This window comes from Rhopalosiphum padi, chromosome 4, assembly GCF_020882245.1.
Source record: "Rhopalosiphum padi isolate XX-2018 chromosome 4, ASM2088224v1, whole genome shotgun sequence".
NCBI lineage: Eukaryota > Metazoa > Arthropoda > Insecta > Hemiptera > Aphididae > Rhopalosiphum > Rhopalosiphum padi.
In genome coordinates, this window is record NC_083600.1 from 34,259,363 (window position 1) to 34,275,735 (window position 16,373).

The window sequence follows — 16,373 nt, forward strand, 5'->3', positions numbered from 1 at the left end:
GAGTAAAACATGCAGATTATACAATCGCAATAGTATATTGGTCTGCAGAATAATACACGATTTAATAATATATATATTACACTCGATATCGATTAATTTTAATAACGAAATACAAACACTTGCTGAGAATCATTCTAATAAAGAAAAAAAAACCACTAGGAAGAATTATGATCAGAATTGATATTATAATATATATCTACCAGCTATCCATACGTATTGTGTATGTAATAGATCGCGCTTACGAGTATGGAGTTATATTATGATGTAAATTTATAACGTATTATAACGTTTCGTTCGAAATTGCAAGTTTTAAATTGGATATCGCTTTTAATGGGAGACGTATGGCTCAGTTATAATAGAAATAATGACATATAATAAAGTTTTACCTGCATAATCGTGACCAATAATAATAATTATTATAGTAATCGAACGCTTGAAAAGTTATCGTTTTCGTTTTTAAAACAATTATCTACAATTATACGATCGTTTCGAAAAAGAACCGTTTTGCAGCAAGTTCGTCGACCGACACTCCAATTATTAGATCTATATATATATATATATATAGGTAATAGAATAGGTGAAATTTTCATCTATCAGCAGCGATACGTACTATATTTTTAGTTTATTAATCACAAGAGAAGAATAATATTATATATTTTTCTAATTTCCATTAAAAATATCGACGTATTAATATTTGTTAAATATTTGGAATTTTTAAATCAGCGATTGTAGTAAATACATTTTTCTTCATCCATTTTATGAAATTAAAAATGGGGACATTAAAAAACTATGAAAAATCAATAAGTACCTACTAATTGGCAATCTATGGATACGTTATTAAAGTGTTTATTGAAATTACAATACTAAAATATGATGATCCGTTATAATGTTCATACGAATTTTTATATATAAAAAAAATATATATATAATAATAATATTAAAGGCTTTAAGGGTGATTTATCCCACTCATCTGCTCTAATAATAATTACGCCTCTGCACCGGGGGTCGGCATGACGTCGGCATATTCCACCGTCGAGGAAAAACTATATTACATTATAATTTATATCGTTTACACGGCACAGCATTTTTGTATTATAATAATAAAAAAAAATGTTTTAATTTTCCGACCAGTTTTATCCGATTATTATTGTTACTATTATTATTATTATTATTATTACACAGTTTTCGAGAACGTTTAACCGTGTCCGGCCAAACCGGAAATAATAATATAATACAAAATGTTATAATTTCTTATATATGTATATAAATAATATACGTACGCCGTCTCCCGTCGGGGAAACTCGTTCGTCGATCGATCTCGGTTCCACGGCAATTAAGTGCGGGCCCGGTGTTCAGCAGCAGTACATTATTATAGGCACATAATATTTTAGGTATTAAAATTTACAATATAATATACTGAAGCCGTACAAGTCCGGTTGATAGATTTTCTGACTGTATACCTTACACAACTGTTGTATAAGACATAATATTATTATCTTTGTTCCGAAAATTTTAGGTTCGATTCAAAAGGTGACGAGTAACATACAAAAAAAAAAAAAAAATACCCGAAGATGTCCCATACGCCTATGTTGTTATTTAGTGGTGGAAGTGAAAATGAAACACACACACGCACAAATATTATGTATATATTCCAAACGGACAGACGTGGACGATGAATTTATGGGCGTGTGTTCACGGGGGTTCGCTGCCGCCGACTCCTTCCGAATATTCGTTATTTGTATCTGTCCGGAGATACACTATAATTCCAGTGATCTATAGTATTCTAGCCGCACTTTGTTTTTTCTGCCCGTATATATGACTACCATATACGTCATATTGTTATCGTACCCCTGTTCATAAATCGATTTAATACACTTGTATGCGTTCCAATAATAACATCACTTATCGATTTGTTTTAAATATAATACGTTCAATATTGTTATAAGTAGGTACGTAGGATTGTTATTTAGACAACAATTTAAATAATCTATAATTTTTCTAAAAATGTATATTCTTATGTTTCAGTCCGTTGTACATAATTTATTAGTATCAATCAGTTTTTATACTCTTGCATTTTATTTTTGATAATCTACACGAGTATAATAGTTAGTAAAATTCATTAAATATATTTAATTATATTATAGTTTTTATATGCCTAATGTATAATTTGACACCATGATATTTAAATGAATCGTGGTATTAATAAGTGGACTGAATTACATTTTATAAGTCAAGATAAATATAATTTAAATTTATATATTATTTATTTAAAACAAATTTAAGTATCTTCAGGGTCTTTTGAACATATTTTTTGTTTTTTAATAATATAACAATATATTAAAAAGTTCTTATATCAATTTAATATTGTGTCAACTGTCAATTGAGAAAATCAAAATACAGATAATAATTGGCTGCAATATTTATGTAGATAAAAATGTTACAAAAATAGTTAATTATTAATTTATTTATTGTTTGTTCATAATTTACTTAATAATAATAATAATAAAAAATAAGATATTTATAAATTTAATTTATTGTTATTCGTAAGAACGTATATTAATTGATGAATTGGATTGCAGTTAAAAGTTGAATGCTCTCATCAATAACCAAATAGTTTTTTAAGTAATTTAAATCATAATATATTTTACAATTTTATTAATCTGAATTATTATTTATGATTAGTGGTATAAAGTTCATTTAATTTTGGCCGCTATTAATATTTATTGAAAAATATAGAGCCTGCTTTATTCAACGTGTTAAAATTTCTTATTAACGTTATTTGCTCTGTTTGCCAAAAATTTCATATTTATCGCATTAGATAATAAATTGAACGATCAATAAACCGGATCTAATCTATTATCCGTTTGCACGACTGCATAGTTATTTATAATATTTCGCGTAATAAATACAATACCATAGAATAACATTAGATAAATTACAATTTTAAACAAGAGTTCTCATCCCGCAAGCCTGCTGGGCATCACATATATATATAATAATATAATATTATGCGTTTTACATATTATGTGATTTTTTCTGCACGTCGAGCTAGTATTATAGATACTACGTATAATATTTAACGTGGTGTAATATCTTCGAGGGTCCTATATCGGCGTTAACAGTAGTTCGAATCGGGAAAAAAAAAAATAAATAAAAAGGATAGAAAAAAACAACATTAATCGTCGTGGTAATGTCATTCGATATAAAGTACATAATATTTAAGACGACTATCGTCGTCGGCGCTCACAAAACGGTCGACCCGAGATAGACATCAACTGTAATACTACTACTGTAGTAGTAGGTACCTTACACGTTATTATATTCGGCTGCGCACGTGCTTTCGCCTTTCGTACGTCGGAAAAACAACCCTCGCCGGGAAGGCATCCAACACACGACACACACACACACACAAAACGTATATTATAATATTGTATAAACGTCACATACACTGTTTACATGTATATATAAACGGAATAGTAATAATAATATGTATGCACCGGCTTTCATTCGACCCGAGTCGATCACTGTTGATCCCGTGTATGCACGTGCTGCAGAGCAGTCCCCGGCGAAAATAGGACCCGTGCAAGAACTCTCGACTAATGAACCACCGCCGCGGGATTCTATAGATGGGATCTATTTTCTATTGAAATCAATCGCGTCCGTAATTTGTTGCGAATTCACGTCTCACACACACACGAAATAATATCGTGTACAACGCACACATGCTCTATAAACACACTTACGATGGGGTCTCGTATTGATTTTCGTTGCCGTAGTTTCTGTAGTTCTGCACTACACGAGATACAGCATTTCCAAATACTTGTAAATAAACACCATAATTCTAAAATTTTGAATTTTATGAGTATCTCAAGATTCTTTTTATTTTTAAACTGCAGTATTACTCGTGCGTTAATTATTTCATAATAAATTGTTAAATCAACTATTTAACTTGAAAAACTGAAAGTATATACGTTTGAAAAATATCTGCGAGAACGATATGTCAGAATTTATTAAGTCAAGCCAACCATTATATTATTGAAGAGTAAAAATTAAAAAATTGTCATTTTTCAATTTTTGAAGTTCTAAAAAAAAAATCATATATGCAAGTATAGTCGTATGATTTAAAGAAAAATTCAAATCTTTTTTTAGAATTATCATCACTTCACTACTAGATCGATGCGGCAAAGAACACGTCTAAATTTCCTTATTCCACGCGTGTGTTAGACAAAAACAGAAACCTTAAAGTTTTCATACAATTTAAATTGTTTTTATTGCGAGCCTTTAGCACCGTCAGGCAGCAGTGCGTTGTAATGTTTTGGATAATGTTGAATTATTACTACATAGCTATGTATTATAATATATTCATCTCCTATCCACCCCGATTTTCAGATCTGTAGTGCGTTCACGATGATACACCTAAATGGCTAAATAAATACAGTGTTGTTGTGGTTGTTGGTAGCCGTAATACAATATAATAATACTGCAGATGATATATATGCGTTAAAAATTATTACTATATTACAATATTGTACAATGAACAATGTACATACGAGTGTACATAAATATCAAACAGTAAACCACTGCAGGCGTAGTGATAATGTTTATATATACAGCAATGAGCAATGTATTCCGGAATTCCGCCCACTCGACGGCGACGATCACGAAATGACGGCGACGTCGGTGTGGTGGTGGAGAAAAAATTGAAAACAGTCTGCAATTAAAATACTTACCTAATACCTATATATATCGGCGGGATGAATAGAATAAGAGGGGAGAAAAATAAAAAGATCTGTGTTAAAAAAAAAAAAAATGGGAATGTAGAAAACATAAAAAACCAAAAATATAAAATATATTATCCGTTCTTGGCGTTCGAGACCTGTTTATGATATTTCATTTCATTCGTGGCTCCACGGACGACAACCATATCGTAATTCAGTTTTATGTTTCAGACTATTGCTGCGCAGGCCCTCATCGTGCACCGTGAATAAACTCGTATTTTACAAATACGAAAATCCGTTTTGTCTCCTATATAATAATAATATAATATATACATTGGTACCGCGCGCGGGTACAACAATATATTATATTATTGTGTATAAACGCGTATCGGCATAGGCGCAAGTTGCCGGTCTTTAGTCGGACAATATAATATTATTATTATAGCTTGTATTATAATAATATGCGCTTGCCGGGTACATATAATAATAATAAGTGATTTAACAAAAATCACCACATTTATATACTGTCGTCGCTGTTTGCTGGCGATTACATTTGAATTTATCACCTGACGGATTCTACAAACAAACATATTTTAATTAGTGGTGGATAAATTGAAGCCAAAGACATAATACCTAAGGTTAGTTGGAAGTAAATACTACGGTAGGTAACTCAAATATTTTATCTTACTATCCTTTCTTTCAAAATGATTATTTTCAATGTACTTCTGCACCATGAGAGCTAAACACAAAATTACTATTAACGTGTAGCGTGAATATTTTTGAATGTGATATATTTATTATTTATTGAAATACCAGTTGGTACATTATTTTTGAACGGAAAAATATCTATACAGCAATATCTCATTACAGAATAAAATTATGTTTCCTCTATGCGACCTACCTACACATGCCGTGCAGTTAAGTAAAATTATACGATAATGAAATCTCAAAACTCGAAAGCAATTCATAAAGTTAAAAAAAAAACGCAATTTGTGCCCTAAATATTCAATAAAAGCCTCGAAACAATAATGCCTGTCATCGAAAATTAATGTTATTATTTGTATTTCATTTATATATATATATATATATACAAATTATATATTATATTGACAAATGTGAAACGTTGCTTGTGCCCGTTATTGTTCTTTGATTGCACGGAACATTTCATTATTATACGCTTGTATTATAATAATTCATCAAGACGTGTACAATAACGAATACGATTGTCGTACACAAATAATAATTATTATTACAATATCACACAACGATGTTATATTATTACATTGCGTGAAGAAATCGTTTCTTCACACGTCGATGACGCAGAAATCAAGTGGGCCAATACCGTCTAAGATGACACGCGATATTTTGTCCGTCCGCGCGGACTCCGTACCTGCCATTTATATTACATTATCATGGCCAGCGCGTTCAGAAAAATACGTGTATTTCTATCTTATTATTGCTTATTGTCAGGTTTTCTAAGTCGAGTGCGTCCGGAGAGCAGACCGTTTCGTTCCAAACACAAATATTACCCACGGTGCGCGTGTGTTAGTTTTCGTATGACATACCTGATATTATATTTATATAGATAAGTAGGTACACCGCAACTACCAGCCGTCGTGTCATTACGGCGTTACGGATTAACCGGCCTAAGAGTTTTAGAAAAAAAAAGAAGAAAAATAGTCACAATTTTCACAGTCTAGCTAAGATTAAAACGGTGTGTCCACTAAATAATATACACACTATACGCGCGTATATATAGCTGACAGACATATACCTATATAGTATAATAATAATAATGTTCTCGAATTGAATTGGATAAGTTTGCGTTCTGTCATTGTTATCGGGATATAATGATACATAATAGTTGACGTTTTTACCTCAAAAAAATAAAAAATAAATAATAAAAAAAAACGTCAATTACGCGCGTATTCGGCGACAACGGCTGATAATTCACCGCGGCGGCCGCGGGACCGCTTCAGCAGCAACAATAATAATATACACCGCGGGTATCATCGTCGTGTGTGATGCTGTCGTCGTATTATATTATTATCATCGTACAGCGCTGTTACACCGCAGCCGATTATTATCGTATTATCGTCGTTAACTATGGTATTTATAATCAATGGTGTTATATATTATGTCGTCGTTTATATATCGTATTATCATCGTGTTATTATTATTATATATATATATAGAAATGTAGCGGTGTTACCCGTGGCTGGCGCTGCAGCGGGAGGACGCGATTCGGAACGTTTACGCGCGCGGTCGGCGGATACTACTGTATACACATTTTTCGCGGCACAGTCTCCGGGACAGTATATAGTAGTTATACGGCGTATTACGACCACTCTATAGGCGCGTACACGCAGCATTTATATATTATTATTATTACTATGTACCTATACGCGCGTGTAATCCGGTCGCGAAGCGAATCCGCTACAAAACGGCGATCGTACAAAGAAATCCGTGTGTATGTGTGTGCGGATCGAGACCCAGGTGTGCGTGTGTGTGTGTGTGTATGTGTGTGTGTGACTGTTATATTGACTTACTCCCGCGGATAATTGGTGCACCGCGAGCGTATACACAATATATATATAATAATATAATATTACGTCCATCAGGGGGGGTCTCTCCCGAGAGCTCACGTCGTACGTGTGTGTGTGTATACATATTATATGTGTGTAAATACTTTATGTACGGAGAGGTATACACGCACGCACACGCTGCGACGGACTCAGCGGGCACACACGTCCGTCGTCGGCGTTATTTGTGACTCGCGGGACGGCGACGTACGTGGTGGGTATTTTTTTCCCTTGTCACACTTTTCCGTTTTGTTTTTCGTCTCGTTTTGTTTTGTTGTGTGTGTGTTTTTTTTCATTATTATTTTTGCGAAACGGTAAAAAGCCGTTACCCCCGGCCGGAGCGGTAAACCTAACCCGCGCGTTTACGGGGGTCGGCACATAATATTCTAATCGTACCTATATACACATCATGTATATAATACATCGCCTCGTCGCGAAGAGCGCGATTGCTAGCCCATAACGTTATCGGGCCGTACGCGATAGACGGCAAAAACTATTGCCCATATTATTATACTATATATACCATTAAGACTACACGGCCGCTATGTCCTGGCCGGCGCTGATGCAACGCGCCAACGCGTACGTACTATTGTTTGTATTGAAAAAAATCGCATCGAAGATTTATACGGTACGATTTTCACACCAACTGGCCATAGTACATAATATTATAGTGTGAGATTAGGTACTAATTATATTTGTGTTCACATCCGTTATGAACGTTAATGGACCGTCGCGTGATCTCTCGATTTTCTGTGTTGATTGTTTATAATTTTATTATAATAATATCAATATAATATGTACAAAACACGATAGCGCTCCGTTGGATATCTGTATTACGACCGATTTGATTTGACATGAAAAAAAACGATAGTAGTCTTTATTGATCTCACGTATAAGCACATTTTGAGGCGTGTTTAAAGTTTTGAATATTTCACTTGCCTACGTCCAACTGCAGATAATTTGTAGGTACTTAACGAGTATTCATTTTTGTGTTAGCTTTTATGTTTTTATAAGTTCAGCGAGGAGAAATAAGTAATAACGGTACATGTTTACTAAAGTACTTGTCTAAATTAAATGAACTGTTGAACTGAAAACGTATTTGAAGGACTAATTCACATATTATGGTGAGGGAAGGAGAAAATCATTCCCTAAGGTGAACTCAAGGTGCTTGGTATTTTGGCAAAAGAGGTATAGGTCCTATATCCAGATGATTACTTATCTAAGTGAAGTGTTTCAGATAATCATGGTAATCACGAATATTAAGTATAATTTATTGGTTTATACAAACGAGCAAAGTTGACAAAAATAATACTTTCCGGTTACAGTGATATAACTATTATTATTATACAGGGTATTAGTAAGCCGTATGTGTATCAGAAATTCAGAAATGTGTATGTATCATATAATATAATGTGGTGTTATTATTGTCTACATGCATACGTATTTGTGATAATAATATTCGAAAAATAAACGTATGCATAGTGCAATAAAATGCAATTTAAGTAGTTTTTTTGTCTAGATATAATAATATTCTGTCTGATTCCCCGTGCCTATTATTGCGTATCATACGTAACATACTTAATATGTAGGTACATACGCCTTTATAGCTTTTAATATATTATAAAGGGGTATTTGTACCAGGTTTTTCGAGATTTTACTATTTTAGAAAGTATTTAATAGATTAAATATATATATACAATACATACGTTTTAGAGATTTATCGATAACCAAAAACATAATAATATTATCACTTAGATAATATCCTATTGTTATATTTGTATACTGGTACGTACACTATAGTAACTATATATTGCAATAGTTGTTACATATTTATTTCGTAACCATCTTTATTCCTTAAGTGGAAAATGGAAAAGAAGATAATATGGAGATGACATTTTAGATTGCGACTTATATATTTAGAATATACATAGTTTTTCACACAAGTCGTTTGTGTAAGAATATTGAAAAGAAATAATTGTTGTCTACAATGTGTTTGAATTATTTTATACTGTCGTCATTAAAAATTATGTGAATAAAAAGTTATCTACACAACGTTTGATACGTATTTTGTCTTCAAATACTATTAATTAATATGAATATAATTACGGTAAAATTAGTTATTTGTAAATAATTTCAAAGTAAATATTATGTTTATGTTTTTGACTAATTATAATATATTATGCAATAGAAAGTTTGGAGTGTTTATTATATTCATTTTTAAATTAAATAATCAATGAAAATTAAATATTCTGTAAATTTATTATATCCAAAACATTAAACATACTATGGTAATTAATGACAATGGATATGAAAAAAAAAAAATAAAATATAAAAAATAGTTATAATATTAGTATATTAACGAATAACCAATTTGGCTTCTTATTTTTTTTATCTTTAAAACTAGTTTTTATTACAAATTCTTGACATTCACATTAGTTATTAATATAAATTCTATGTGTTTTTTAAAAGTATACAAAACTAATTGGACATGGAATCCCTAAGACTTAAATGGTTCTTTTATTATCATAGATGAAGTTATTATTTTAGTTGATTAGTGTAAAATGTTTTTTTTATTATTACACTATTTTAGCTTCTGAAACACGCATATATTATCATATTAATATTGATTAAATGTTATTTATTTTACAATGGTAGTTCTCGTATATCTATACTAATCGTATATAATAGATTTGAATAGTGTGTAGAAAGTTTTTGATCATAAAATTATAAGTAGGTTTATTAATAATTATTATAGAATAATGATTATTTTAAATTAAACAAAACAATTAAAATATTTGAAATTTGAAATACCGGCTATTACCTAATCATTTTATATTATTATTTTTTTACAAAATTGTTGCGATTAAAAATATTTACTGTAGAAATTTAATATATAATAATATTAATTATAGTTTCATACTATTTCATGAATTTATTCTTACTTTACTCATATTGGTTATCTTTTATCAGTTTTGTTCACTAATATTTATTTTATTCAGTTATAATATATTTAATTTGTAACCTTCATAATTGTTTATCAATTAAAAATAACTTAACCGTAAAAAGTAATTATGACTAAAATTATTTATTATATATTTATATACTATGACTATTTGTAATTTTTATATTTGTAACAAAACTAACAAAATTGTTTAAAACGTTTCGCAATTGTTATAAATAAACTTATCTAGCTACATAAGGTTAGTTAAATTAAACATATTGGATGATATTCTACACGAAAACAAATTTAATCGTCTTCGTAATTCGTAGTTTTAATTACAAATAAATTTTATTATCTTAACCAAATTTATAAGTTATTAATTAAAATTAAAAATTATCTACTCATCTTTAAAATTTGTAGTTTTTTTTATAACAGAGTATAAAAAAATGTAATAGTACCATATTATTTTCAAACAAATATATTTAGATATTAAAATTATTTAATATTGCTTTATTTTGCATGTTAAAAAAAATAACATATGTGTATAATTGAATTGCGAATGGTTCATTTCATATATTGTATATTATTTTATATAGACATAAAGTAGGTAGCAGCAAAACGATGAAGATTTCGACGTACAGCCAATCAATTTTTATTTATTTACTTTTTAAAACGCCCACGTAATGATGACCATGATTTATACTCGCCAAGAAGAAATCCCTCTCGAAACTCGGCAGCGCGTCTAAAAATAAATCGTTGAAATTAAGGAGATTGTGTACGCAGGGTTAAAATAATAATAAAAAAATATCGTTTATTCATCTGTCTCACCTACCCGGCAACAACGTTCCCCGCTGACGCCTCTGCACTGCACAGGGTCCATTACGGGGACCGCGCGCGCGTACTTACAACTAGTGAAAACCTATAATATAATAAAAATATTAATGGAGGTCATTTTTCCCGGGCGCTAAGTGCCGGGCGCACCGTGAAAAACATCGACAGGCACTCGGCCTCTGTCCGCGGGTGGGCTTTTCCCTAAAGAGAGAGAAAAAAGTAGAAAGAGAAGTTTACCACCACGACCGCCTCCGCCACACGTCGTATCGCCACGATCTACGACTGATGCAACGACGAATACAGGTCGAGAACCTTCATTCGCCATTTTTTCGTTCATTTATCGTCCGTAAAAATAATGATTTTTTTTCCCCATTCCACCTGAAATCATTTTTCTGAAGAAAAGTGATGGAAATAACACGTTGTTGATAAATCTCTCACCGTAATCAATTCGCATGACCTGTTGCGATAAATTTTCCGCACTAACGAAGACAGTAAATTAACGCTACTTCGGAGGGGGTGTTTGCTCTGAACATCAGCACATCATTTATTTTTTACCTATACACATATTATAAGAGTTTATTATTATTATCATTATTATTATATATTTATCTTATATCATCTGATACGACAAGTATATGAACGAAACTCATATTTTGAAAAATGAACAATTATTATTGATACTCGGGAATTTATTGGTTTCTAAATTTTCTTATAATCAAATTTATCGCTTATAGAGATGATTCCAGCATATTCTACAAAATAAATAACTTGATTTGAAACTCTCACGAGTAGTATGAACGTTTCTTTATATTAACTATTATATTATTTTTTTTTATACTTTTCACAGTTAAAAATGTATTATTATTATTTATAATAATATTATGTAAATAATAAATTATTTAATGACATTCATAAGTAATGTTTTAATTACTCAATATCAATATAATTGTATACTTGCATTAATCGTTGATGAACGATAGTATCTGCGTTTTTATTGTGTTACTAATAAATTATGAAATAATAATTGCGAAGGTTTCTTTATTTTCTGATTATATTTTCCTGATTAAATTTGTTTATTTATTCCTATCAAGGCGTCGTGCCATTGTACAATACTCTAAAATGCTCTGAAATGCTGATGTTTTTGTAAGGCACGAATATAAAAAATGTAATGCATCGATAAACCTTAATAGTTATTCTAATCTAGGGTGGCCGCATTTAAATATACAATAAATTACAAACAATTTTGGCTGAATTCTGAACAAACCTTTAAAAATCGTAGTGAATTTTTATATTTTTATTGATATTTTTGTGATAATGTTCATTTGTTATTTTAGCTAAATATCATTCTCATGGTTGGTTTCATAATACGCATGGAATACGAAATTGAAAGACATGTTTCATATCTCTGGCTTATTGCTTACAACTCTTTGTCGTCAATTTTAAGTTTGAACTATAACACTTAATAGAATACGTCATACATTATTTTCTTTTATGCATTTATCTACAATATGGAAATAACAGGATTATTACTGGACTATTTATAGAAAGAGAAACAAAAAGCGTACCGATCAAATATTGTCAAAACAAGGAGACACGATGTTCAAAAAGGACAATCTCGTTTTAAGTATGATGCATATGGTTATCATATTTTATAGTAATATACCTATTAATTATACTATATACCAGATTCAATATCGATATTATATAATATATACCAGACTAGTCATATTAAATATGCGTATGTTTTACACATTAAATCGAAAACTTGGAAGTACATATTTTATTAAGACTTAATTTTTTTTAGTCCATGTTAATAATATGTTATATTGTTTTGAAGCAGACTATCAATATAAATATACCCTTGTTAATGAGATATAAAGTAACTTTTATTTTTTAAGAAAATTCGTGCAACATATATCTTTAAAACGTTGATGCAATTTAAACTTTTTTAGATCTATACTATATATTATCCATGATGTGTTTCTTGTACGGCTGCAGTACTGCACAATATAAAGTATGATATACAAACTCGACAGTCGACGCCAACCGTGTAGTTCACACCACTATACAATACCTGCATAGTGTATATTCAAAGTAATATATTATTAATATTATAACAGTACTCTGTATCTAGATTAAAAAAGGGCTCTATTCCATCGTTATTTTTCTCTGTTAAATCAAACTTGCAATATAGCTATAAGTACTGCACCGAGGGCGTGGTCGCGTGCAATCAACCCTGTGCGACAATAATACGACATCCGTCAAAAAGGAACAAAAAACGGTTAAAACAATTTTGAAATGGAAATTATATAGTATAATAATACTAATAGGTGTTGCAGAGTCCAGTCATTTCGTCACGATTGACGTTCCCACGAGTCATTTGGCGGAAGAAATCTGTAAGGCAAGACCGATGGCAGTGAAACTTAGCACGTTCCCACGAGTGGTTGTATTGTGTGTTTAAATAAATGTTCAGAATTGCACGGTGCACTATGCGTATTTACCAGCTATTACACGACAACACAAGAATCCGATGAAGTCGAAAAACGCCTTCTTCCGGTAGACTTCCGCGGATTCCAGCAGTGACCTGCACCGGAAGGCCTTTGTACATCCTGTTAGCGTAGCTGTGGCAATTTCTAAGTGGGGGACATAATAATCGTAATAATAATAATAGAAGTAGTAATAATAGTAATGAATAGGATAAAAAAATTTGTATTCATTGTATTCTATAGGGTGCATTTGTTTCGTACTTTTTTCTCATGACTAAGCGCCGTTTATATTTATTAATAATAGCATGTACAAAAGATTTGATTTTTAGATTCAACATAACGTACTGGATGACGGACCTACAACAGCATTGTAGGTAATGGGTTCAAAATATAAAAATGAAAATAAAACAACATCAAAATGATAAGGAATGTAGTTAAAATTGTCCGTTTGTGTATTTATACAATTTGAGCTCGGTCAGACGTTATCACATATAATATTATGATATCTGACATGATTGCGTTGGAAAACCAATCTGTATTCGAGTACTTGTGTGATAAAAATGCATAAAAAAAACGTGTGACGGACGATAATTTAAGAAATAATAGCCCATGGCTACGTCGAGCAATACGTATAATATACCTAATATAATAACACACGTTTTATTACTGTCACTGTCCCACGTTCCTTAATTGAATATTGTAATGTACCACATCAAAATAATAATAATAATAATAATAATAATAAAATAAGAAGTCTAGTAGTACACAAAAGGGGAGAATCGTATTGTCGATGAAATACTTATACCTTAAACCTTATTATACAATTTATATTGTATATGGTCGCATATGTACCTATATATTATTATATACTTTTTCTTGTTTTGCCGCATCATTACGGGTGTTACGGTAAAAATCATTACGGAACTGAATAATTTACTGTTATAAATATACGTGTAACCTAATTATAATATTACACTATGAACGATACGCATTAGACAGACTTCGACGTTGTAATAACGATGACGGTCGACAGGACGCGCGCAGCGAATAATGATTTGCTAAAAAAAGTCAACGTAGTACATAATATTATTATTACATACACATATAATATGCCCCGACTACGATATAACATAAGATTAGTACGATATATATAATATATAGTTAATACGGTTACAATAAATGGATTTTATTCAGTCGTATACGATATTATTTTTTTGCTTTGTATTTATTTAAGAAACTATAATAATATTATATAGTGTTGCAATGTATAACAGATGTATGTTTCATATTAGTTTAGTAATTAACATACCATTTAGATCACAGGTATAATATAAGAAAAATTAACAAAATATTAAAATATAAGTATATTATGCAACTGAATTGTTGGCGTAATAACCTTAATGTTATAAAAAGAAATATCATTATAATTTAACTGCATTAAAAGTGTTCATTACATTTCTAATTTTACAAATTTGCAGTGCCATTAATGTATTTATAGGGGAAGAAAAATAATAGTTAGTACAAACTATAGTACATATGTTTTTTTAAAGTAAATAAACCATGATTTCTTGTTAAGTTAGATTTTATTTTAAAATTAAGTTTTTCTAGTGTTTCTTATCATTAAATTTTATTATCTAATAATTTAAAGAAAAAAAGAAAATATAGATATTTTCTACGATTCGTTAAGGTAGGAATATTAAAAACCGGGATACTCTTTCATAGCCAGAATGCACAAGTTCCATTTGAAGGATAAAAATCATAAAAAAAGAGTTTTAAATCGAATCAAGACCTTTATTTAAAATTGTTATTATTACGTTTACTAAGACAACGCGTGTTTAGAAATTTAAAGCTCGTATAAAATTGGAAGTCCGTGTCCAAATGTACGATATAATAAACATGAACGGTATCGTAGAGTTTCAATAAAATCAGGTAAAAAAACGTTTGTGTTAATGGAAAAGCAAAACATGATCGAGATTGTAGGTATCTATATGACATATATATTTTATCGTATTATTTGTATACTGATCAAATTTTAACAAAAAACTGTTTTCTCAGAACCGATTATAAATTATACCTGAGTGTATTATACAAATTACTTATATATATGCATTAAACAGATACACGATAACATTATTATAACATTGTTTTTAAGTAGCATCAGTGTTTAACATAATAGTTAATAACTACATAGATTAAAACATGACATAAAGACATAATATACACATATATGTTTATGTACATATTATATACGTGTAGTATTATGTATAGGTACAGGGTGTTTTTTCAGTAAATGTCAATTTTAGGATCTAAATACATACTTGATAAAATAACTGAAATACGAAATTTTATACTAAATTAAATTAATATTCCTCTGCGATATTTACACCAAATGATACGATACAATATATAATGGTCTTAGTAATATTTTAATACAAAATAGGTGTCTATATAGAAATAAATATGTGATCAATCGTTACGTGTCGTTCAGTAAATAGTTGATAGTACGGGTTGATATAACTATAGATTATCGTTAGTTATAGATGCATATGTATCACGGCAAAGCATACTTTGCTCATTTGCCCGTTCTGGACGGATGCTAGGCGGGAGATGGAGCAAGCCATCGGTCGACAGTTACGGGTTGAGGATGTTGCGGATATCATTCTAGGGCCGGAGTGAGAGTTCCTCCCGGACGATATGACAAGTCGGCGACGGATCGAGGCGTCGGCGGAACGATTGAGGCTGGTGTTTGGCAGGATGGTGGAGACGATACTCGGGCAGAAGGAGGTTGCAGAGCATGCCGGGCAAACAAGAGGAA